At 39.0% G+C, this 27,581-nt stretch overlaps 1 protein-coding gene across 18 annotated transcripts in view; it reads right to left on the bottom strand.

The window, feature by feature from the left end:
- The window catches only part of BCAS3 (BCAS3 microtubule associated cell migration factor), a 703,320-nt gene that overhangs the window by 183,321 nt on the left and 492,418 nt on the right, over positions 1-27,581 (bottom strand). The gene's annotated exons all lie outside the window — the stretch shown is intronic.

Raw genomic sequence — 27,581 nt, 5'->3', positions numbered from 1 at the left:
AGAGCTTAGCAAGGCTTTAACAGAACATCAAGAAGAAAATTCTCTGGTCCCTGGGAGGAGAAGAGTCCCGCTTTAGACAAAATGAAACACAGTGAAAAGTCAAATATATGAGTAGACAATACAATAACTAAAATACCAAGCCCAGGAAAGTGGAATAGGAAGTTACTAGTCTCTGGAAAGTTCATAAAACCTTCCCATCCTGAATTTAGATTTGAAATACTAAGTAGAAATCAATAAATTTTTTATAAACCACTTTCTAAAATATCAAATAAGTTACTTACTAAGATATAATAAAAAAGGGTATGTGATCAACATTATCTCCTAAGTTTTTTGTTATTTCCATATAAAAGACTAATAGTAATTTTCCCCTCTAATTCTATTTAAGAGCAAGAATCTGACTGAGAATTTTGCAAAGCCAATGTTTTTAGCCATGTTACTAATAAGATCTCAGCAGAAACAGAAAAATTATTCCTACCCACCACTTCTCACTAAGCAACACACAAATATGTATGTGCCTTATTTCTCTTAGTTTAAATCTCACAACTCTAAGAAAACTGAAAAATGGGCCCTCTGTGAGCATATTTCCTTAAGCCATGTAAGAGGACGGATTTTCTCCTCTGGATTCTAAAGCAACATAGAAATTTGGGTGGGAGGCTAAGAAGCAGATATATTCAAGCTTCTACGATGCTAACCACTGCACAAGGAAATATGTATAAAGATGTTCACTGCAGTTTCGTCTGTAAATGCAAAAAATGTTAGACAACATCCATAGGGAAGCCATCAACTAGATGATAATCCCTTCACAGAAGAGAATGCCATGGGAAACAGCTTGGTGATCATGAGCACAGCTTCAGGAGCCAGGGCATCTTGGTTTGAATATAGTCATGCATTCACTGTCTTTGTAACCTTGGACACATTTGGGATCTTTCTTGAACTTAGTTTCTTCATCTATCAAAGAATAATAACAGTATCTGCACCCTAAAGTTATAATGAAGATTAAATGAATTAATATATATCTTCATCTAGAAATATTAATATGCAGACAGTAAGAAGAACAAGACAGATGTATAAGTATCATACTTATCGACAAGAAAATGATGTCAATCACTTGTACCCATAGGCTGGAGAACAGGTGATATAGTAATATAAGGACAGAGAAGAAAAATAGGAATTTCTGTTCTTTTATGTGTGTAGCCAATAAACGTTTGAAAAACATCTCTGCTATCCTTGGCACACTGCAAGAGTTCATGTGAAGACAACTTCAAAAAGGTGCTAAGAAAGAACAAATACTAATATTGCATCTTCAAATAAAGAGGTGCTTGAAAAATATACTCTGTTGTAGCTTACGTGTCACTTGTTCCCCTGACATATCTGTTCTTTCCAAACAAAATTATTTTGAATCCATGTGGAAATCAAATTTAAAAAAACACACCAAAAACCAAACAACAAACAACAAACCACACAAAACGACTTGATTGGATCAAAGTAAAAACTGGTACATTCATAGGGGATCCCCCCTCACAATTTTTTTTTTTTTTTTTGAGACAGAGTTTCGCTCTTGTTGCCCAGGCTGGAGTGCAATGGCGAGATCTCGGCTCACTGCAACCTCTGCCTCCCAGGTTCAAGTGATTCTCCTGCTTCAGCCTCCTGAGTAGCTGAGATTACAGGTGTGCAAAACCACGCCCGGCTAATTTCTGTAATTTTAGTAGAGACGGGGGTTTCACCATGTTGGTCAGGCTGGTTTCAAACTCCTGACCTCAGGTGATCCACCCGCCTTGGCCTCCCAAAGTGCTGGGATTACAGGTGTGAGCCACTGCAGTTGGTCCCCCCTCACAATTTTCTAATCTAAAAATGCAGTTTAGTTAATATTATAGTCATTCATAGTACCACAAAGGAACTACCAACATTTATAGATATATTAATATGTACAAACGAAGTTAAGTATGACCTTACTGATTTTAAAATATAAAGAAAGTGACCCTCCGCACTAAATAAGCATCTAGACATCTCTGCTTCAGAATTTGGGGAACACTGCAGACACGATGAACAGAGAATGCCTGAGGTTGCCCTGTGCATAAGGCAATGGTTCAACTGTGTTTAATTAGGGTTTTGCCAGGATTATGACTTATCCCATACATCTCAATCTGTCCAGGATTCACTTATTCATTCATCCACTCAAGAAACATTTAGCAAGTGCCTATAACTAGAGTGCAAGAAACAGAGGGGCCTATACAAACTTTCACTGGCTACAACTTGTGTTCTCCATATAAATGAAAAAACCTACAGACGTAAAAGAAAATCAGAAGTGAGGAGTGTGCTAATTACTCATCTCAGTTGACTCTTCAGTTGGGAAAAAAGTTCAAATTCTACTGGTCTGATGGGTACAGATCACTGAAAGAGCTTTGGGGCGTAAATTATCTTCCTAACTAAGCAGAAAGGCTGTCTTTTTGGTTGTGTTTGCCTTATCTTTTGCTCCTGAAACAGTTTCACACCCTAAGAATACAATGACTATTCACCTATTCAGTCCTTGCTTGGCAAAACTAGGTACACTCTGTGGCTCCTACAAAGCTTCAGAAACTTTAAATTAGCCATTTTAAGACTAAATAGAGTGGGAAAAGCATGCTGGGCAAAAGTCTAAGGAACATAAAAGAAGCATATCCTCTGATGAGGAGCCCTTTCTCCTGCCCCGCTTCACTCCAGACCAATGGCAGGGTTAGGAGGCGCTACAGCATGTGGTAGCAATCACAAAGACCAATTTGTTCTGAGTATGTCAAGGTCAATGACATTATGGCTGAGGAGACTGTCTTGAGTCCTGGAAGTCTGCAATAGTTCCTGAATGTCACACAGGATCACCTAAGGTGTTTGTTTGCCATTTCCTTCATACTAGCTCTCTCAACAGCTATCTTTCTTGTAGAATTAGAAGTATGCAGAAATGAAAATACCTCATTCTGGTGGTCTTCTGTTGGTCAACAAATAAATGGTACTGATGTTGACAATGTGGGAGGCCCACCAGGAAGTCCAGCTGTATACGCTGAAATGTAACCATTTTTCCTTCCTAAAACATATTTTATCAGGAAACTATTCTCTGGCTGTATCCAATTTAGGATATATTCTGTCTGTTCTGGCTCTAGAAGACAGAAAAGGAGGAAAATAAATAATGCCTTTTTTTTTCTTTCCTTTCAGTTTCAACCTTTTTTTCATAGGTAGAAATGAGACAAATAATACTTCTTACTTAGTGTGGACCGAAAGTTGGCTTTTGATTGCAGATGGAATCAGCCTCCCTAAATTTTTATCCTGTCATTCTTTAATTTTTGTTGAGACAAGGTCTCACTCCGGCACAATCATGGCTCACTGCAGCCTCAACCTCTCTGGGTTCAGGTGATCCTTTCACTTCAGCCTCCTGAGTAGCTGGGACTACAGGTATGCGCCGCCACGCCAGGCTAATTTCTATATTTTTTGTAGAGAAGGTGTTTTGCCCTGTTGCCCAGGCTGGTCTCGAACTCCTGGCCTCAACTGATCTGCGTGCCTCAGCCTCCTAAAGTGCTTGGATTACAGACATGAGCCACCATGCCAGGCCAATTCTTTAATTTTCCGTCAAGTTTTTCTAAATGTTTAATAAGTTCGAAGGCAGTTTTTCATTCTCCGCCAAGGTAAAGACTGAGCAATTAATGGGAATGAGATTTAAAGAAAAACGAAAACAAAAAAACCCTGGTACTGTGTTTTCAGAGGCAATTATATTCTAGAAATATTTAATAAAGGGGCTATAAATTGTTTTTAAGAAAGTTACAATGATGAAGCAACAACACATTTTGTTATTTTTAACATGGGTATTTCAGCTTAAAAAATATTCCACTCAATGTTTCCCAAATTCAATTTTTCACATAATGCGCAGTCTAATATGAATGTGGGAAAAAAAGACAAATCCAAACATAGAATATTATTTTCAAAAAATAGTGAACTAAATGTAAAGGTCTCGTAAAATGTGATATCTCGAATCTTCTGAACTCGTTCACATGACCTTCGTTCTATTTATAGAAACACAGCAATTCCCATTTGAATACAGAGCAATACCTTGTAGGAGAATTTGGTTTAGCACAAATAAACTTCAGAAAAGTGTTGACTTAAAAATAAAACACTGAAAGAGGAGGGAGAGTTTCTCTCCCTCTGTGAAAATTTCCGGAAAAGTTGTAAACAAATGCAGGTTTGGCTCAGAGACTGAGTGACTCTGGTGAGCTGAGGAGGATGAAGAGTATATCAAACCTCCCAGAGTGAGGAAACATTTGTAAAACAGTTAGTAAATCACAGGCGGCTAGGGTCACCAGGCTGAACAACCCGAGGACAGGCTGCCAAAACCCCAGCTGTGAAAGAAGGGGGCCCGGCACTGCCTCCCAGCTTGAACCCCATTTTGAATGATCTCTTGGTTCCATTCTCTGCCCTTTGCCTCTGTCACTTCAGAGCTCTGATGGCAATGCAGTTAATTAGCTCTGGGGCAGGGGCAGTGCTGACTGTCCCAACTGAGTGCCAAGGAGAGGACACTCATATACTGAAAACATTCTCTGCAGAGTGACACTGATTGAGCCTTTGGTCTCGGGGACAAGGCTGAAAGTTCCAGCTGGGAAGAAAGAATCACACTCAACCTGAAAAAAAAAATGGTTACAAAGATGAACGGAAGGCAAAACATGTAGCTCAAAGTTTCCACGAATTTAAAAGTATCAAGTGTTTTTTGATCACTTTTCTCCCTAACTAGTCTGTAATACATCTGTTATTCTTTTCCTGATTTTACAGAAATGGCAATGTGGAAACTGTTAAGTTCTTCATAAACTATCTTTTTGGTTCCCCTCTTATCCCCCAGAAATCAGGAAGACAAAATAAAAATTGTAATGAAGGCCGGGCGCGGTGGCTCACACCTGTGATCCCAGCACTTTGGGAGGCTGAGGCGGGCAGATCACAAGGTCAGGAGTTTGAGACCAGCCTGCCCAACGTGGCGAAACCCTGTTTCTACTAATAATACAAAAATTAGCCAGGTGTGGTGTCAGGCACCTGTAATCCCAGCAACTCGAGAGGCTGAGGCAGGAGAATCATTTGAACCTAGGAAGTGGAGGCTGCAGTGAGCTGAGATCGCACCATTGTACTCCAGCCTGAGGGACAAGAGTGAAACTCTGTCTCGAAAAAAAGAAGAATAAAAGAGAAGTCTTGAAATTGTGAGGGGAAAAACTATTCCCTTTTAGATCTAGGAGCTACAAATAAATAAATAAAATTTAATGTAACTTAATTTTTTTGAAGAGAGAGCTAGTGCACAGTAAACTTCTTCAGCAACCACACAAAATTTGATATTAGCCCTAATTCACAGCAGAGGAAGACTACTTTCATCACTACGCTGATACTACAACCTGTCTAGAAAAAATTCAGTACCTTGATTACCTACATTAAAATAGGGCAAATACATAAGGGGAATCTTTACTTAATTGACTTAATCTATGAGATATTTAGGCTATTTATTTCTACGATTGACTCATCATCTTTTTTCTTTTGAAAACTCAGACCATCTGAGAACAACAAGACATGCTTTTGAGTTGTTTTTTTGGGTTGGCTTTGAGTCAGATATACTCTTAGCTCATCTCATATTCTTCTGACAATGGCAGGTTAATGGTGATGCCATATAATTCTCAGCTTTTCTTTATAAAATATTAACTTGGCCTATTCTGAGATCAAACAAGATTTTGGGCTCAAAGGCATCATATTCTAACCAATGGAGTAGTTAGCCCAGACAGCTCCTTTAGAAGAAAAACAAGTAAAATAAGAAGAAAAGTAAACTCAACCATTAAAAATTAAATAAGTAATATTAAAAAAAAAAGAAAATGAGGAGGGGAAAAAAGGAAAGTAAACTCTTTGTTGAGAGTGTTAAGGCTTCAAGGGAGTTAAGAAAAGCATGGGCATTGGAGCCAGATCTTGGGTTAAAATCCTCATCCCAACCTTATTCGCTGTGATACATTGCGCAAATCATTTCAGATTTCATCAGTCTCCTCATCCGCAAAATGGGGAGAAAAATCACCACCTTTTTGGGTGCCTGTAGTCCCAGCTACTCGGGAGGCTGAGGCAGGAGAATGGCGCGAACCCGGGAGGCGGAGCTTGCAGTGAGCCGAGATCACGCCACTGCACTCCAGCCTGGGAGACAGAGCAAGACTCCGTCTCTAAAAAAAAAAAAAAAAAAAAAAAATCACCACCTTTCTGAAAGTACCTGGAATAGTGTCTGGCACATAAAAATTACAAAAAAAAGAGGCTGGGCACAGTGACTCACACCTGTAATCCCAGCACTTTGGGAGGCTGAGGCGGGAGGATCACGAGGTCAGAAGTTTGAGACCAGCTTCATCAACATGGTGAAACCCGGTCTCTACTAAAAATACAAAAACTAGCCGAGTGTGGTGTCACATTCATGTAATCCCAGCTACTTAGTAGGCTGAGGCAGGAGAATCACTTGAACCCAGGAGGCGGAGGTTGCAGTGAGCCGAGATCGCACCACTGCACTGCAGCCTGGGCTACAGAGCGAGACCCTGTCTCAAAAAAAAAAAAAAAAAGAAAAGTTAGTTTCCTTTCCCTTACCTTTCTCCCTCACTGGAAAGTACAGAAAAGGCTTTTTTAAAAGCCCATGGATTTTTCAGATTGAACACGGAATGTACTTCACGAAGGGGGTCATGGTACCCTCTCTCATCATTAACCACAACCTGAGCAAACTCGCTAGGGCTTCCAGTCTCTCACCTCCTCCAGCACCACATTTGTTATAGTCTAAGTCAGAAGGACTCTTTCAGCCTCAAAGAAGAGAGTGTATCCCCCAAAATAAATGAACATGACTCAAACTTTGGATATTTAGCTATTTAAACATGTTGCTCACAGCTCATGTTCCCAGCTTAAGGAATTCCTCTTGGATCCTTTTTCCAGTGGCAATGGATGGTTTCCACATTACATTCTTTGCCCACTTATGCAGCTGGCAAGCCTGATAAAATCAAAACAAATTCAGAACAAATACACACATAAACACACACACTTCAGTGCTCTTGTGAGTCAGGCAAGTGGGTGATTTCCATGAGATGGAAATGATTACTGTCTGCAGGACTCCTCGTTCTGACTTTGCCTCTAGCAGATACCTGTGAATGCCAGGTAGTCTGCATTTAAGGAGAAATATTCCTGTCATTGTTTGGTTTTAGGTTCGAGTTAAAATGTATTTATTTAAACATTATCTTAATGCTTTAAAAGAGACCTCCTAATTTTTATGGAACGAAAAGACAACTGTATGACCTATGATTTTTTTTTTTTTTTTTTTTTTTACTATTTGTCCTTTTTTGCTCTGTCTGGTAAATGGGTAAACAGTGCTTTGTGAGTATGAATTAAAAATAAACACCTGTCCTGACTCAGGGCTGCTAACTTGGCTTTAAAATCCTGTGAGGGTTTTTATTATTTCTAATGGAGACTGTTTGGCTGAGGCAGGAAAGAGGAAAGGTAACCCATCAAAAAAAGTACATTTTCCAATTCTATTTGGAATTTCAGTACAATACTTGATTATTAGGCTCAAACAGGTTAACTGTACCTGATCCTATGGGTGTGGCAAAGAAATAAAATCCAAATTTTGGCTGAAACAGAAGCAAGATAATAGTAAAAAGATACTAATATAATAAGAGAGCCAGCCAAACAGCTGAGGATACCTTACTACCACCCACATTGATAATCAAAAGAAATACGCTCTAGTCCTAAAGCCTCTTCAGTAGGAATGTTTGGGAGGCTGAACGATCAGGATCCAGGAGGCTAACATTCCACACCAGCTTGGTCATTGATTTACCATATGGCCTTTGGCAAGCCGAGGGCCCTTTCTGAAGCTCAGCTTCCTTTATTATGAAATAAGGATAATAATCTCTCCTTTACCAAGTTGCTATGGTTATAAAATAATAAATAATGCTTTGTCAATAGTAAGTGCCAAATTGATGTTAGTTGTCACTATTATCAAACAGTGTACTGCCCAGTAAGGCAAGAATAATAAGCTAACTGACTAATTGTATTAATATTAATCTCCTTCTCATTCACTCAGACCACTCTGACTCCTTCTGATGTCTCAAGCAAGCTGCCTTTGGGACCTGAATAAAAACTTTATCAAAGTCAACAGTAAGTTCTAAGTTGGTTTTGTTTTGTTTTTTATAAAGAGGGTAAGAAATGAAGGGGGGCAACTTCAAACTGGCTTAGACAGGATGCTGTAGTTTTGCTAAATTTTTCCCAAACATGTTTCTATTTAAAATCATCTTTTTGGATTATTTCTAGAAGAAAGGGTAACTTATCTCATCCAAAATTGGTGTTTCCAATTTCCTTACATAACAAGGCTTGAATGTTGTGGAGGAAGTAGGCAAAAACTAAAGATCAAAAAGCAAGAGACCTATAACCCGTAAGGTTAAGAGGTTATGACCCTAAGGCCCTGCAGTAAGGTGGATGTCTAGAAAGATATTTTCAGGTAGTTTTAAGCAAACTAACTTTACCGGGCTTTTGGAAAAGGGATAGAGATAGGATCTATTGCTGAGGACAACATTCCTGGCATGAATACGCTTACAAAGATCATAGGGATCCTATCAAAATTAAGCTGTCACTGCTGTTTGAGAAGGGAACTATGGTATTAGTAATTCATTACCCTTTGTGTTCACTGTTTAAAGTTAACATTGTCCACCTTGAAAGTATTTCTTGAATAACTTGTTCATCATAGTTATTATCCCAGTTCTAACCTTTCACAAGGTACAGTCAGGGCACAAATTGGAAGGGAAAAAAATATGTGATTAGATAATCAAAATGAATCACATACACCTAAACAATGGTGTCACATTCTAAATTTGGTTGTGATAGCTACTATTTGCCTTTAAACTAGGGGAGGTAATTTGTAGTCAGTATGACGTCAAGTTGTCTTGACTGTAACACCATGCACTAGGTGCCTACCTGTGTTCTTCTAATGTTTGACAGGGAAGCAGTTGTAGCTGTGGCAGTATAGAGAGGGAAGAGTAAGGCTGGCTGGCAGCATATACATTCTATACAACAGAACAGATAAAAACATGCATTTTATGGTTCTACGTGATATACAGACAGCTAAAAAGAGGGAGAAGAAATAGAAGGAAGAAATTTCTTCCTGGTATATCCCAGTAAGACCACAAACATATTAAGAATTGGAAAAGGTTAAAAAAATATAAAACAAAGATACAAGAATTGCTTTAACTAAGCTCAGGAAGGACAGACTCTACTGGACACTTTTTTTCCAGGATAGAGAAATGTTGGTTTCATTTATATATTTCTAGTAATCAGAGTATGGTAAGATATATTAAAAGTTTTGGAGCTTGTAAACATATATTAAAGGCATTCATCATCAAGGAACAATCAGTGATTTCTAAGTATCATTATCTTAAAAGCTTTAGAAACATGTACCTTTCAAACTTCCAATTACGTTAAACCAATCCACATCAATCTAAGAAAACATTTGGACTCTCAGAGTCAGGAAATTAAACCATTAGTTCTAAAATTCCGAGGACACCTCTAAGCCTCTGTCTCATTTTCACACTTAAGGTTTGAAGATAAATGCTAAGAAAGTGTTTGAGACTAACTGAACAGTGTATTCAAATCAAACAGATTAACTAAAAGTAAATGCACAGAAGCTAAAAATGGGTCAGAATCAAAGATGGCAGGAATAGCAATAACAACGTGTCAAAAACATGTGTGTCTACTTTCACCTTCTTGCAAAACTTAACTGATCTATTGTGTAAATTAAGGTAATGGCCCTTCCCCCCAAAAGTTTTAGTATAAAATTGTTGTAGCTATTATAGAAGAAAATATTTAAATTAATGAATTATTTGAAAATCAACATATTGGGCCAGGCACAGTGGCTCAGGCATGTAATCCCAGCACCTTGGGAGTCCGAGGTGGGTGGATCACGAGGTCAGGAGATAGAGAACATCCTAGCTAACACAGTGAAACCCCATCTCTACTAAAAATGCAAAAAATTAGCCGGGTGTGGTTGCTGGCGCGTGTAGTCCCAGCTACTTGGGAGGCTGAGGCAGGAAAATGGCATGAACCTGGGAGGTGGAGCTTGCAGTAAGCTGAGATTGGGCCACTGCACTCCAGCCTGGGGGACAGAGCGAGACTCCGTCTCAAAAAAAAAAAAAAAAAAAACATATCCTGCACTTTCTGTTAATCGCGTATCAGCAAACATACACTAAGTACTCATATGTGCCAGACTCAGTGGATATAAACATGAAGGTGATCTACTTTTCTTGCCCCCAACAAGCTTAAAATCTAATATTCATTACTATATAGACAGATGGGATAGACTTTCAGAGCCAACACCTAACACACTGATCTTATTACTTATCTATGGAAATGACCAAAACCACATCTAGAAGTCATGAGAATTTCTAATCAACTGCTGATGCTTGGGAAACATTTGTTTTGATACTGTAGGGCCACAGAACAAAGTGGGAAGTTTACTTTATACAATTACACAGTAAATCTGAGTGTTTGAGGGATCAGCAGATAGCTTTGATAATTCAGGTCTCCTGAGGGTCTTTATCCAGACTGGCTTGGCACTGTTCTTTCTCAGTATAGGGTCCTCTGTGTGTATATAGTTGGAGGATGTATACCTGATTGAGGGGTCCACAGCATCCTCCCTCTGCACATTCTAACTTTCTGATCTTTACTACTCATTAGAGGAAGTATCTGAGATGATCACTACAGTTCCTTCTAGTTTTGACATTCCATGAGTAAGGCTAAATGTTTGTTTCAGGCAGATCGTTACAAGAAGGAAAATGCATTACCTAACTTCTATGTCAAAGCAGAAGATTCTCTAAGACAATGCCTCAATGTTGGCAAAAGAGCCTAATTTATATATCTTTATGGATTCTGATATCATGAGCTCATCCTACACCTATAAATGTATTCATTATGTAAGCTTTCCCTTAAGCAAACATAAGACTGGAGAGGAAGAAAGTGCTGCTTGCCATTCAATTTGGCTTCAGCAGAACTCTCCATTATTAGGAAGAAGCAGCCCATTTCTAGATAATGAGAACAAATTTTTTCTTCATCACTGTGGTGTCTTTTATTTTACTATGTCACTCTTGGAAGAGTCTGAAAGTCATACACTCTCCACCTTTGCCTCTTGAAGCATCAACAGGTTACAAAAATAATACTTTGCCTCATGGTATGCAACCTTAAGGTGAACCCAGGAAAATGGTATTCGTTATTCTGTTGCATATATTAGATGTGCAATAACGATGTATTATAAAGTAAATCAAATTACAAAAATGAACCCTATCCCTTGGATAAAATTCTGGGAGTGAGCCAACACCACAATTATTATCTTCTCTAGCATTGAATGTTCTACATAAGTGTTTGGGAGATGTAAACAGGACATAAATCTGAGACTGGTTCCTCAATCTGTCTACAAATAACCATGACATTATATATAAACTATACTTTAGAGCATATATGTTTTCTGTTTCAGCAGTTAAAAAGTGTATTAGACACTATGATAAACAGAAAAAACGGAGCATGAATGCCAATAAATGCAAGCCTTCCGTCTCAGAAAGTCTTCACTTATTTGATTAAGTTAGGTGAAAAACAGAGCAGTCATGCTTGTAGCCTTTCTTCCTTTTCCCTTTCCTCTCGTCTTTTCATTTCTAATTCGAATCGGAAGTCTATGTGGAGCAGTCTGGCTAGCCCCAGTCTAACCTCCCCATCTGGAAGGGGACTAACCAGCCTTGGGGCTACTTCCAACCCTTCCCAGCTGTTGGGTTGGGGTTTTTTGTTTTTGTGGGCTTGAGAAAGCATATTTATATAAATGATTGCCATATCCTTTGCCAGCTGTTGACCCTGTTCTTGTCCCGGCTGGGGCATGGTTTTCATTTTTAGCGGCCACAGACTGGAAATGACCCTGATAGAGTTAGCACGCTATGCAAACAGCTTTACGCGCTATTGCTGTGACAGTTCAGACAATGGATGCACAGTGTAATCCAAGGGACCGGTGTTTCCCTTTGGGCAAATGTCACAGAATCCAGAGCTGGAAGTATCAGTTGAAAAAATAAATTCTGAGATTCACTGTGTTATGGAATAACTTCTCTCTAGTAGTTCAGACTACACTGATTTCAGATAGGGTCAGAGCGAGAATTTAGAGCAGCAACAAATGAGGCTTGAATAAACCTCAGAAGTTGTCTAGATAGATCTGCAAAGGCGACTGCGGTCTCCAAAGTCAGATGAGAGGTAAAAACAAGCTATATTTTCAGTTTTAAAACTACATACATATGCTTCTGACATCAATGTCCATAAATAAAAATTCTAGATCCTTATACTTTAACAGCACAAAAAGATAAAAATCAGTTTGGACTTTTCATCTTTACTACAGTCTACAAACAATCATTCCCAAAGATAGCCAATCAGATCATTCTTTATGATCATTACCAACCAGAATAAACCTATGTTTTATCTGTGCATAACTGTAGTCACAATTAACTGGAAAGCTTATAAATAAGTCTCAGCTACTTGGGAGGCTGAGGTGAGAGGATAGCTTTTAGTCTAGGAGTCTGAGTCCAGCCTGAGAAACAGAGAGAAATTCCATCTTTAAAAAACAAGGGGAGCCGGGTGCAGTGGCTCACACCTTTGTAATCCCAGCACTTTGGGAAGCCAACGTGGGCGGATCACTTGAGCACAGGAGTTTGAGACCAGACTGGGCAACATGGCGAAACCCTGTCCTACAAAAAAAAAAAAAAAAAAAAGAAGAAGAAAAAGAAAAGTTTAGCAGGGCATGGTGGCTCAAGCCTACAGTCCCAGCTACTTGGGAGGCTGAGGTAGGAGGATCACCTGAGCCCAGGAGGTTGAGGCTGCAGTGAGCCATGATTGCACCATTGCACACCAGCCTAGACAACAGAATGAGACCTTGTCTGGGAAAAAAAAAAAAGGAAATAGGGAGAGTACGGCTGGTGGAGAGACGCACAGTGTTTGGTGGAAAGAGTATAAATATCCCATTAAGGATGATTTATCCTGGACAACCAATATTTCATCTGCAGTTAGAAGAGAATGAACAGCAAAGTTTTACAACTTTCACGTATTGTATCAGGTCCTTCTGGGCATAAGCACAATTGATATATGTAAAGAATAAAGAAATGTAATTAAAAATAAATTGCTAATGCTTAAAGTGACACTTCCACCTGAACATTTGTAATAAGTGATCATTTACAGGACACTTCAGTCATTGCAACAGATTGATAAGAGTCTTAACTGTGAAAGCTCCATGAGAGCTTGTCAGAAAGAAGGCAGTATTAGGCTCTCCTTCATTCTCTTCAAGCCTGCAGGCTGGCTGGCTATGGTAGATGGAGACTGCCATATGTAACTATAATTAAAATGTGAACCACATCTTAGGGGTCAGAATAGAAGAACTGACAAATAGGGGAGCTGGAGATGGAAAGTGAAGACATTTCCTAATATAGGCATTTTCAGTCTTTGAAAAACAATGCAAAAGGAAATTTAGCCTATGAATCTAAGAGTCACATAGTTAGTATATCTTTTTTTTTTTTGAGACAGAGTCTTGCTCTTGTTGCCCAGGCTGGAGTGCAGTGGCACAATCTCGGCTCACTGCAACCTCTACCTCTCAGGTTTAAGCGATTCTCCTGCCTCAGCCTTCTGAGTAGCTGGGACTACAAGTGCCCACCACCACGTCTGGCTAATTTGTGTATGTTTTACTAGAGACAGGGTTTCACCATATTGGCCAGGCTGGTCTCCAACTCCTGACCTCAGGTGATCCACCCGCCTCGGCCTCCCAAAGTGCTAGGATTACAGGAGTGAGCCACTGCACCCGGCTTAGTTAGTATATCTTTATGACTCCTCACAAGCTTGAGGGCTAGAATTGCTTTAAAGGCAGCTCATAATTTCAGTCAGCTTTCACTTGCTGGGGGAATTAACTGATGTGATTTGGAAGCCTCTCTGAACTCGGGTTAACCAATGACAAAGTCTGTGACATTACAAGGCCACGTTTTCTTTCTCTGTCTTGCATTTGTAATAGTGAGGAAAGAATGAAGCCATTTGTTGCTTACAACAGAATCTGACTTAAAATTTGACACCACTAATACAAGCTAATACCACAATCTGCAGATGCCCCTCCTTTCTCCTCCCCTCCCTGCCTTTCCCTTCTTTTCTTTTTTTGAGACAGGGTCTCGCTCTGTCACCCAGGCTGGAGTGCAGTGGCACGATCTTGGCTTGCGGCAACCTGTGCCACCTGGGTTCAAGTGATTCTCCTGCCTCAGCCTCCCAAATAGCTGGGATTACAGGTGCCCACCGCCAGGCCCGGCAAATTTTTGTGTTTTTAGTATAGATGGGGTTTTGCGATGTTGGACAGGCTGGTCTCCAACTCCTGACCTCAAGCAATCCGCCCACTTCAGCCTCTCAAAGTGCTGGGATTACAGGTGTGAGCCACCACGCCTGGCTTGTACTTTTCTTATAAGCAGAATATGACTAGGTTTTCAAAAATTCAATCTTTTTTTTTTTTTTTTGAGACAGAGTTTCGCTCTTGTTGCCCAGGCTGGAGTGCAATGGCGCGATCTCGGCTCACAGCAACCTCCGCCTCCCGGCTTTAAGCCATTCTCCTGCCTCAGCCTCCAGAGTAGCTGGGATTACAGGCATGCGCCACCACACCCGGCTAATTTTGTATTTTTAGCAGAGATGGAGTTTCATGTTGGTCAGACTGGTCTCGAACTCCGGACCTCAGGTGATCTGCCCACCTCGGCCTCCCAAAGTGCTGGGATTACAGGCGTGAGCCACTGCACCTGGCCAAAAATTCAGTCTTATATCCCCTGTCATTGAAGTTTGATTATTGACATATTGGGGCTTATTTCTACTATCTTATTTTGTATGATCTGTTCTTTCCTGCCTTGTATTGCACTGATAGTTTTCTATAGTAATTTTTTCTCTATATGTTTGGAAGCTATAGATTATATTTCTATTATGGTTTGTCCTTAAATTTTTATTTATTTATTTATTGTTTTTGAAACAGAGTCTCCCTCTGTCACCCAGGCTGGAGTGCAGTGCCATGATCTCGGCTTACTGCAACCTCTACCTTCTGGGTTCAAGTGATTCTCCTGCCTCAGCCTCCTGACTAGCTGGGCTTACAGGCATGTGCCACCACACCCAGCTAATTTTTGTATTTTTAGTAGAGAAGGGGTTTTGCCACGTTGGCCAGTGTGGTCTTGAACTCCTGAGCTCAGGTGATCCACCTGCCTCAACCTCCCAAAGTGCTGGGATTATAGGCATGAGCCACAGTGCCCGGCAGCGTCCTTAAATTTTTATACCATAGTTTTTTCTGGGCTACTCAGTATCTCAATATTTGTCTTGAATATGCTTTAATTGCCAGTGAACAACTCCACATCATTCTTGTCATTACTGTCTGAGGTTTTCATTCCATGTAAGTAAATTATAATATGAAAGGTATTGCTATTCTCATTATAAAATTTAAAGTTAACTACCATCGTAATTCTGAATCTTGCATACCACTCTTACCTCTACATTTATATTTCGTTGGTGAAGCACATTTTTAAAGGATTTTCTTTTTCAACAAAAGCATGACAGTGGTAAACTCCTGCCACTATGTAAAAGTATTGAATTTTAGCTGGGTATAGAATTGTAAGATAAAAATAATATCTTTTTTATCAGCTCAGCACTCTGGTAAATTACTGCATTGCCTTCTGGCATCTATTGTCACCAAATTAGAAGTCTATCATCAACCTAATTTTCACATTTATGTAGAAAAGATGTCTTTTCTCTCAGCTAGCCTTTTAAAAATCAATGGTCTTCAATTATACTACAATATACATAGATACAAATTTATTTTTATTTACTCTTCTCAACACTCAAATTATACTTTCAATCTGAGGTCTACAATTCTGGAAAATTCTTAGTAGTTATTATGTGAACGTTGCTTCTCCCTATCATATTATTTTGCAACTCTTATTATATAAATATTGACGTTTCTAAACTCTATGTTTCTTTTTTTTTTGTAACAGAGCCTTGCTCTGTCGCCCAGGCTGGAGTGCAGTGGTGCAATCTCGGCTCACTGCAACTTCTGCCTCCTGGGTTCAAGTGATTCTCATGCCTCAGCCTCCTGACTAGCTGGGATTACAGGCACCCGCCACCACGCCCAGTTAATTTTTGTATGTTTTAGTAGAGATGGGGTTTCACCATTTTGGCCAGGCTGGTGTCAAACTCCTGACCTCAGGTGATCTACCCGCCTCGGCCTCCCAAAGTGCTGGGATTACAGGAGTGAGCCTCCATGCCTGGACTCTAAACTGTATGTTTCTCAACTAACTAATCTTTCAATTTTTCTACCTCTGTGCTTCCTTCTGAGTGAACTACTGTTCAAATATACAGTCTAAAATTGTTACTGAGTTTCATTTCAATGTCTATTATTTTACTGCTGATATTTTGAAGTAATTACTTTTCTTTTCTCTTCTTTTCTTTTTTTTTGAGACGGAGTCTCACTCTGTTGCCCAGGCTGGAGTGCAATGGCGTGATCTCGGCTCACAGCAAGCTCTGCCTCCCAGGTTCATGCCATTCTCCTGCCTCAGCCTCCCGAGTAGCTGGGACTACAGGCGCCTGCCACCACACCTGGCTAATTTTCTGTATTTTTATTAGAGACGGGGTTTCACCGTGTTAGCCAGGATGGTCTTGATCTCCTGACCTCGTGATCCGCCCACCTCAGCCTCCCAAAGTGCTGGGATTACAGGTGTGAGCCACCGCACCCAGCCTGAAGTGATTATTTTTCATATCCACTTGTTCTTATCTTGCTTCCTTTCTGCAAGCTTTTGCTATACAATTTCTTGTTTTGTAAAGTTATTACTTTGTCCTTTTGAGGATCTTAAATTTTTTAATTGTTTTATTATTGTCCTATCACCTGAGTGAATTCATCTCCTACTTGCTCACTTTCTAATATGTCTTTATTCATATTAAAGTATTACTTTATGGCTTTTGTTTTGGAAACAGGGTCTCACTCTGGCACCCAGGCTGGAGTGCAGTGGTGCAATCAGAGCTCACTGTAGTCTCAACCTCCTGGGCTCAAGCAGTCCTCCCACATCAGCCTCCTGAGTAGATGGGTAATTTTTTTTTTTAATTATTTTTTTGTAGAGACAGAGTCTCCTTATTTTCCCCAGGCTGATTTATTATTATTATTATTTTGACAGTGTCTTGCTCTGTCACCCAGGCTGGAGTACAGTGGTGATGCATAGCTCACTGTAACCTCAAACTCCTGGGCTCAAGCAATCATCCTGCCTCAGTCTTTTGAGTAGCTGGGACCACAGGCATGTGCCATCACACCCAGCTACTTAAAAAAGTTTTTTTGTAGGCCAGGCACGGTGGCTCACACCTGTAATCCAAGCACTTTGGGAGGCTGAGGTGGGTGGATCACTTGAGGTCAGGAGTTTGAGACCAGCCTGACCAACACAGTGAAACCCCGTCTCTACTAAAAATACAAAATTAGCCAGGTGTGGTGGCACATGCCTATAATCCCAGCTACTTGGGAGGCTGAGGCAGGAGAATTGCTTGAACCCGGGAGTTGGTGCAGTGAGCTGAGATCACTCCATTGCACTCCAGCCTGGGCAACAAGAACAAAATTCCATCTCAAAAAATAAAAATAAATAAATGAAATAAATTTTTTTTGTAGAGATGAGGTTTCACTATGCAGCCCAGGCTAGTCTTTTTTTTTTTTTTTGAGATGAAGTCTCACTCCATAGCCCAGGCTGGAGTGCAGTGTTGTGATCTCAGCTCACTGCAACCTCTGCCTCCCGGGTTCAAGTGATTCTCCTGCCTCAGCCTCCAGAGTAGTTGGGATTACAGGTGCGCACAACTGCACCCAGCTAATTTTTTGTATTTTCACTAGAGAAGGGGTTTCACCATGTTGGCCAGGCTGGTCTTGAACTCCCGACCTCAGGTAATCCACCCACCTTGGCCTCCCAAAGTGCTAGGATTACAGGGGTGAGCCACCGCACCCGGCCAGGCTAGTCATTTCTATTCATTCTATAATTCATGGTAATGTGGCTTTCCTCTTTCCTGCTCTACTCAAACTGCTCTTGCCTCTGATAATTTGCTTACTGTTATAAAACAATGACTACTTCTGTCCTCATCATTGAGAACCACTATACTATTCTATAAGGAATGACACTGCTGATTGAAGCTCACTCCCCTATGACTCCTGTTGGCACTGCACTTTTTAGGTTCTCTTCTTGCTTCTTTGACAGTTCATTCTGTACAAATTATCCTATGCAAGTCTGTAATATTTTGCTGATTTTCAGGGCATGTCCTTAGACCCACGATTTTTCTCACTCTGCATACTTTCCCTTTCACCTTCCATAGCTGTATGTTGATAACACCCACATTTTTACTCAGGGCCAGCTGACCTGCCTTTTGTCATCTCATAGGCACATCAAGGTCAAATTCCTAAAAGGATTGAGCTCCTCTTTAAACTGCTTCTCTTACATTCTCTCTTCCACTTAATTAGCATAGACAGAAACTGGGATTTATATTAAACTCTTCCCCCTTCTCCTCATGACCGATATCCAGTCACCATGCCTGACAATTTTTACTTGTAGCTATTTTTCAACTTTCTATTCCTCTCCATTCTTCTCCTTTCGATTCCATTTACCCCTGCCCTAGGTGTCAGGTCAACAGTTTAAGTGGTCTCCCTGACTTCACTGTAAACCTTTCTTCAAATCTGCTCTCTCTACAGCTCCCAAATTACATTTAAAATGCAAGCCTGACCCTGTCACTCCTCTTCTGCCTAAGACCCTTCTCCATCCTTATAGGATAAAGTCCAAGTTCCTTAACTAAAATACACACTGCTCTGGATTAATATCTTATGACTTGCCTGCTAGGACTTTATATGATGGCAAGGTCAACCTCCTTATGAGCTCTTTGAATATACCATGGCTTCTCTTGCCGCTGCGCCTTCACTTATGCTTATCTTCTCTACCTGGATTGCTATTACACTTCTCCCGGGGGTACTTCGACAGAAAGCTTTCCTTAAATATTCTCCACCTTCCTCAACTCCAAGCACATAAAGGAGCGTAGCAACAAAGACCATACCCTTTGAAGTGTGCTGTTCTCTCTCTCTCTCTCTTTTTTTTTTTGTTTTGTTTTGTTTTGTTTTTAGGCAGGGTCTTGTTTTGTTACCCAGGCTGGAGTGTAGGGGCATAATAGCAGCTCACTGCAGCCTCAACCTCCTGGCCTCAAGCAATTCTCCTGCTTTAATCTCCCAAGTAGCTGGCACCATAGGCATGCACCATCACGCCCGGCTGATTTTTTGATGTTTTGTAGAGATGAGGTCTCACTATGTTGCCCAGACTGGTCTCAACCTCCCAGGCTCCTCCCACCTCAGTCTCCCAATGTGCTGGGATTATAGGCATGAGCCACCACGCCCGGCAAGTATGCCATTCTTTACTGAATAATATGATTTGAAATCCAGTTGATTTTTAATCTGTATCTTATCATAGGTTTAACATATTTAAAATTTGTATGTATATACTTCACTTTCTTCTCCTTTATACCCATTAAGCCTGACACAGCACTCTGAGCAGTTGCCTGAAGGACCTCTCCTCGCTTGTTGTACTTGCATCCACAGTGGACTCTATATGCTTAGCACAAGCTAAGACCTACTGCTAAGGTTTAGAGAAAAAGAAAGAGAATAACCAATAACAATAAAGTTGTTTAAAGATAAGTAAAATATCCTAGTAATCAAATGAGCCAAGATTTAAGATAAACAATTTTGATATAAAACACCTAAAATCCACTTGCCTCCCAGACTTGTGGTCCATACCAGAATATAAACTAGGAATCGAGTGGGAACTCTCTTGTTGAAAAATTCCGTGGAGAACACACTTCTTATTATACAAGCACTCTCTTTATATTTCAAAGATGACTGATGAAATTACATCATAATAGGTAATACTTTTGGCTGAAGAGAAAAGAGAAGTAGGAGGTTTCAGGTATCAGGGTACCAACTCAATAGATCTTTAAAGTTAAACAACAACAAAACTTGCTAGTTTAAGAATTGGAGACTGTTCAATAGCAAGAATAGCAAGGAGAGATTGTTTTAGGAGTGAAGACATCCCTGAAATCCTACAATTCTGCCATGTATTTGTTTTTCCCTCAAAAGTTCAACAGCAGAGAAAATATTAGCTGCATTTGTACATTGGAAGATGAATGTTAAAGACAGGAAAATTTTTAAATTTTAGAAAAAGTTAACATTGTTTTGAGGACTAGGATGAGGGCTAGAAAGAAACCTGAATAGAAAAAAAAATACCTTAATGATAAATTTAAGCAAATAAAATGCAGACTGGAAAGGAGAAATTCTTCTAAAATTGGGCAAGATTAATTTGGCATGTTATACAAATGGAGGAAATCTGTTAAAAAAAAAAAAAAAAAAAAAAGAAAGAAAGAAAAAAAAACCTTAGCTGCTAATCTTAGGTTAATAGCAAATGACCCCATCCACTCTTAACCTCAAAGACTGACCTCCTGACCCACAGCCAGTGGCCCTGTTCAGACACATGTTGCCACCAGAGAAAATAAAAAGAGAACATAACGTGGTGAAATTGTTACTGCTAATGACGAGTGACATACACTTTATACTGCCAATGAGCAAAGTCATCAATAAATAACCCTATACATGGTTGCCAACATTTTTCTGGAATCTAGCTTTCTGTTCTGTGTTTTTAAATTCTATTTATTTATTATGAAGGTAAGGGGGTAAAATTGTCATTCTCAGCTCTAGGTGTTTTAGAAGGAAAAATTTTTAAGTATAGACTATAAACTAAGGGAAAAGCAACATGGGTAACTCTGTTGGTCATCAGTGCTACTCAATAATTCATATCCATGCTCTCTTTTACTGGTTTTGTCCACGACTAAAAGACGAATGATAAGAAAGGAGTTTCACAGACATACCAGAAATCTAACCGAGAACACATATCAGCAACATAAAGTCCAAAGATAGAAAACTCTAAAAGCCTCATGCTGAGAGTATTTTGAGTGAGTTCTTAAAATCTCTTAGTGAAGGGTCTATCTTGATGTCCTTGATAACACTTACAGTCTTGGTTTATGTTGGTTTGTGTTGGCAAGTTGACTCAATAAAAATAAAATGTAGAAACCAATGGTACTATAATCCCTTGAAATTTTGAATGAATAAGGGTTACTTCATTTTTTTCCCCTACCCAAATGTGTACTGCATAAAACATTTCTGGAAGAATAAAGAAACTGTTGGCTGGGCGCAGTGGCTCATGCTTGTAATCCCAGCACTTTGGGAGGCCGAGGTGGACGGATCACGAGGTCAGGAGATCGAGACCATCCCGGCTAACACGGTGAAACCCTGTCTCTATTAAAAATACAAAAAATTAGCTGGACATGGTGGCGGGTGCCTGTAGTCCCAGCTACTCGGGAGGCTGAGGCAAGAGAATGGCCTGAACCCAGGAGGCGGAGCTTGCAGTGAGCTGAGATCGTGCCACTGCACTCCAACCTGGGCGACAGAGCGAGACTCTGTCTCAAAAAGAAAAAAAAAAAACCTGTTAATATTGGTGGCCTCTGAACAAAGAAACTGGGTGGCTGGGGGCAGGGAAGGGAGAAAGGATTTTTCATTATGTATCCTTTTATGTTTTGAATTTTGAACCGATTGAAAATTTAAAATAATATTAAGACAAAAATTCAAATGAACAATTAAAATAAGTTATGAGCATATTTATGACCAAATTTAGAAAGCAGGAAAAAACATATTCAAGTATGAAAAAGTGGAAGCAGGCTCTGAGTTACGCAGCATAAATTTACATGTGTATACTACTGAAAACAGAGCTAAGATAAAAGGATAGATAATTGTAACAAAATCAACACACAGGTTAAAAATGTTTTCGTTAAGCAGTATACATTTACATGTATATACTAGTGAAAACAGAGCTAAGATATAGGGATGGATAACTAACTGTAATAAAGACAACCTTAACATATGGGTTAAAAATGGTTTTACAGAATGTGTATGAATATATAAATAAGCTATCATATGTTAAACAGCAATTCAAGGCACTAGAAAGAGAAGATGCACTACATTTTTCAAAGCAATTGGCTATTAGGTGAAAAAATAAAAATTATATTTCACCCTCCATCCTAATGTTATACCTCTCCTAAGGAACTATTTAGTAAATGTACAGATGAAACTAAATTCTGTGTATACAAGTGTGAATTGTGTATTTTCTTATATTTTGTATTTTCTTAGTCGGTATTTCCAACTTGAGGATAAGAGGAAAAATGAAGGCTTTCTTAGCACAAAGTTATAATTTTTAGCCAAACATGAGGATATAAAATAATCCACAATTCTCAGAGATAACATTAAACTATGTTTAACTGTATAAGGTAACCGATTTCTCACTCAAATTTTTTATAAATGTTTTCTGCATTAAAGATGTTCAACAGTAAAAGATGCTTTGACATGCTTTTAATTGATTCATTTTACACTCACAGAGAGGATAACAGTGATTTGTGAAAGGATTTTTTTTTTCTGTCTTGCACACATCTCTCATTTGTCCATCTTAATTCAATTAAAGGAAATAAGGACAGTTTGACCGATGAATGAACCATATTTTAACCGAGGACCCTTCTATTTAAACTGGAGTGTATCAACCACTGTAATTGTCAGTTGGTTACTTCCGATCTGTAACTTTTGTTTTGAGAGGTCACAGCATGGTCATGGAAGACAATATAGTAGAATATGGGTAAGTATTTAAACCATTAGACTAGTAGCCATTTGAAGAAAGAAAAATTTTAATTATTACTACTGTATATGGAGATAGCCCAAACCTACCAGGAGCTTTGGCTGAAGTAGAGGCTTATACATTCAAATAAAATTTTTATTTTTTTTAAGTTGGAAAAGTAGGTACTAATTTTATTATTTATTTTGAGTGAGTTCTTAAAATCTCTTAGTGAAGGGTCTATCTTGAATGTCCCTGGTGACAAAGTCTTGGTTTGCGTTGGCAAGTTGATCCTGGCAAGTCAACCAAAGCCTTACAGGTTTTGGTAAAGAGTTTCTGTCACTGTTGTTTTAACCAGCTTTGTAAGGGCTTTAGTTTACCCTCAATAAAACTCACCCATTTTAAGTGTTGAGAGTGATAAAGGTTTTTTTTTTTTTTTTTTTTTTTAATGCTTGTAGTATGTAATCAGCACCACAATCAAGATATTGAATATTTCCATCACTCCAAAAAGTCCCCTTATCCCTCTTCAGAGTCAATTCCTTTCCCCCAACTCCTGGCCCCTGGAAATCACTGATCTGCATTCTACCTCTATAGTTCTGCTTTTTCTAGAACTTCATATAAATAGAATCACAGATGATATATTCTTTTATGTCTGTCTTTTCTCACTTAGCACAATGCTTTGAAATTCATCTATGTTGCTATGTACTTCCTTCTTTTTATCGTTAAGTAGGGAGGTAACTTGATTTGTTTGTCCCTTCGCCAGTTGATGAACATTTGGTTTGCTTTTAGTTTTTGGCTATTGCGAATGAAACTGCAATGAACATTCACATACAATCTTTTTTTATAAACACTGATTTTCATCCTCCTGAGTAGATTACTATTAAAAGAATGGTTAGATTAGATGACAAGTGTATATTTAACTTTATAAGAAACCACCAAACTATTTTAAAAAGTGGTCATACCATTTTGCATTCCCCAAAACAACGTACAGTGTAAGAGTTCTGCAGTTTCTTCACATCCTCACCAGCTCTTGGTATTGTCAGTCTTTTAATTTCAGCCATTCTAGTTGTACACAGTATCATTTCCCCAATGACTAATGACAGAGCAACTCTTCATGTCTTTTTTTTTGTCATTTAAAAATCTTCTGTGGTGTTTGTCCAAATGCCCACTTTTTGAGATTTTTTCTCATTATTGAGTTATGAGTTCTCTACATATTTTGCACACAATTACTTTATCAATGACAATCTGTTCTCATTATTCAAGGTACTTAGTCACTATGAACACTGAATTAGTGAATACTGATATTTTTTACGGGAAAAACAGGGTTAGGTTCCTGCAAGACCCTGGTCACGACATTTTCCATCAACTAAAATGTCATTTATTAATATGTAACATCGGTTCATTTGCCAATGTCTCCTCAATCGAAAACAAGCCAGTCTCAACAGTGTTGAAAACTGGCTTTTCCACATAACCCTTTTCCTGTGTAACATTTAAGCTGGTACTTTAAAAATTCTTCTGCATTTGCAGACCATACCTTGCCTGAAAGTTTAATATTCTTCACAACATATTGCCTTTTGAAACGTTCAAACCAGCCAGCACTAGCTGGGAAGGGCATAACATTTTCCTGACCCTGGGTAATGTAAATTTCTTTGGCTTTCAGCTTATCAACAATTGTATCAGTCATTTTCTCATAAATTCACAAATTTAGCCACCTTTCTATCTTTTCCATAGTTTCAATCAAGCACTATAGGTACTACCCTAGCATTTTCCCAAGAAGCTTTGTACAGGTTGGTGAACTCCCTCTTTCTTTTTCTGGACATACTGTACTGTAGATTCACTAACATTAAACTCACAGCAAACTGCACTATAACATTTACCTAAATAAAGCTTAGGAACAACAGATACATAGCACTTTAGCACCATGCTTAGGGGACATTTTAAACATCTTAACAAACTTCATGTAGAAAAATATAACAAACATATGTTTATGAGTCCTTTGTACAATGCTTGGCTTGAGACATCATATGAATTAAAATATATTTTAATTAAAAATATATTACATTGAATTAAATAAAAATATATTTTGAACTATGGAGATAAGGGAAAATTTCTAATTTGAGACAACATGGAGTTCAAAACATGTTTGTCTAAAAACCTTACTTAAGATCATGCTTTTGTTCTTATGAGCTCTTCACAATGAATTTTCCCAGAGTGGACAATTTGGCAACTGACATACGAAATGGCAAATTTTAAAGTAATTTTTTCTTTTCTAAAAGCAAGAAACTATAGATTTTTAAATGAAGGGGAGTTTCTTCAGGAAAAACTGTAATGGCAAATTTTAAAAAATGATTTTCAATATTGGGAGGAAGAATAGGAGGATCCTGAAAGAAGGTTCTTCTATTAAGGAAATATTTCCTTAAACAACTTAAGAATCAGCATGGACACACAGGAGATAACAGTTCATTAAAACAAAGACAAAACAACAACTGTGTTTTCCTCTAAAACAACACTGAAAGTAACAGGGAAGTTATTCAGCACATAGCCCACAAATTCAAGTGAAGATAAAGGCCAAGAAAGCTCAGTGAAAAGGGGCGCACGACCCCAAGAACAAAGTACTGACATAGTCCACAACACTCTACATTCGACAACATGGATGAATCTCAAAAACATTAGGTCAGCAAGCCAGCCTCAAAAGACTACATATTGTATGTTTCCATTTACATGACATGCCCAGAATGACAAATACATAGAGACAGAAATTAGATCAATGACTGCCTAGGGTTGGGGAGTGTGAGCTCCTATTAAGGAGCATATGGGAACACAGGGTAATAGGAATATTCTAAAACTCCGTTGTGGTGTTGGATGCATAATTCTGTAAATTTACTAAAAAATCATTAAATTATATACTTACCATGGATGCATTTCATTGTATGTAAATTATACCTAAATAAAGCTGTTAAAATAAAAACAACCAGCAAAGAGTAGGGTTAGGGAGATAAGGATGAAATTAGCTTGGTTATTTATTGATAATTATTGAAGATGGGTGATGGCTAGTGGAGATTTTTTAGGCTATTCTTTCTCCTTCTGCCTATGTTTAAAATTTTTCAAAATAAGAAGTTAAAATAACCGTTATCACAAACTCATAGTCCACACTCTTCCACTCCCGTTAATAAACAACTAGCTAAAAATGGTTTAGATGCCTCTCAAAAATGGTGGGATGCTTTCACAAAATTTAGAATATCTGGATACTACGAGACAGTATTTTTAATCTCAAGCATAAAGCAATGGCCACATGTGGTGGCTCATGCCTATAATCCCAGCACCTTGAGAAGCCAAAGTGGGAGGATCACTTGAGGCCAGGAGTTTGAGACCAAAAGGGTAAAACAGTAGGACCTCATCTCAACAAAATTTTAAAAAAATTAGCCAGGTGTAGTGGTGCACACCTATACTCCCAGCTACAAGGCAGGCTGAGGTGGAAGATCCCTTGAGCACAAGAGGTTGCGGGTGCAATGAGCTAGAATCATGCCGCTGTGCTCCAGCCTGGGCAGCAGAGTGAGACCCTGTCTCAAGATTAAAAAAAAAGATGGAAAAAGCAAGAATTTTGGTATTAGAAATAAAATATTAAGCAACTAAAAAGTTTTCCAATCTCTGCTGTCATATCATGTACTTCAACTCAAGAATAAAAGCAAACTTAGTTACAGCAGACAATGAAAAAAATCATGGTGGAGCTTCTATTTATTTTGATTTTAGAGTTGACTCTTATCATCCAGTGTATCTCTATATGTAGATGATCAGAGTAACAGAAGCAAAATATCTTCACTACATCAATTACTGTCTGCTTTCTCAGCATTTGGCAACTCAGAAAGAAACACCAATTAGTGGATATTTTCTTCAAAAGACAAAAGAAATGACCAGACTACTAAAGGGAAACGATTAAAATAGTCAAGCTCTTTGGCTGGGTTACTACATAAAAGACTGTTTCTGGGTGTATTGGTCCATAAATGGTCAAGCAAAGGTTCAAAGATAATATCACCTCCAGCAATAAATCACTTCTCAGTTCTCTGAGTGGCTATCAGAATTATTTCATGGCAACTCCATACTTTGCTCTGATCTGATTAAAATCCTACATTTAACCACTACCAGTAGGTCTTCACAGTTTCAGGCCTTAGCATGTAAGCATGGGCTTAGGCAAGGAACTAATCATCTTGTTCCTCACCAGTCATACCAATTAATTAATTAAACTGTTTGTTTGCTCTTTTGCCCAAGATGGAGTGCGGTGGTGCTATTACAGCTCAATGCAGCCTCGAGTTCCTAGGGTCAAGTGATCCTCCCAGCTCCTGAGTAGCTGGGACTACAGGCGTGTGCCACCATTCTGGGCTAATTTTTTTTTAATTTTTTGCAGAGACAGGTTCTCACTTTGTTGCCCAGGCTGGTCTCAAACTCTTGGGCTCAAGTGATCCCCCACCCCAGCCTCCCAAAGTGCTAAGATTACAGGTGTGAGCCATCGTGCCTGACCTTAGATCCTTTTTAAATCAAACTGCTATAATCCATCAGGGACTATTCCAACTAGGGAAGCAACGACAGAAGATAAGACCCTGTCCTCATGGAGCTTATATTCTATTCTCAGGCTCTACATGGTTGTCTTATTTCCCCCTCATTTCAAGTGCTACATGGCTAGGATAACTTTATTCTGTGCCTATAGCACAAAGCCTACTGCAGACAGTGCCATATGCCATCTGAGCTGCTGCTTTATGCTCCACTGTGCAGACATGAAGCATGGGACTGATGCTCCTGAGACAGGTAGCAAGCTTCAGC

This window comes from Pongo pygmaeus, chromosome 19 (assembly GCF_028885625.2).
Source record: "Pongo pygmaeus isolate AG05252 chromosome 19, NHGRI_mPonPyg2-v2.0_pri, whole genome shotgun sequence".
Taxonomy (NCBI): Eukaryota; Metazoa; Chordata; class Mammalia; order Primates; family Hominidae; genus Pongo; species Pongo pygmaeus.
The sequence above is the reverse complement of the archived record's forward strand: the minus strand, read 5'-3'. Positions and strand labels throughout refer to the sequence as shown.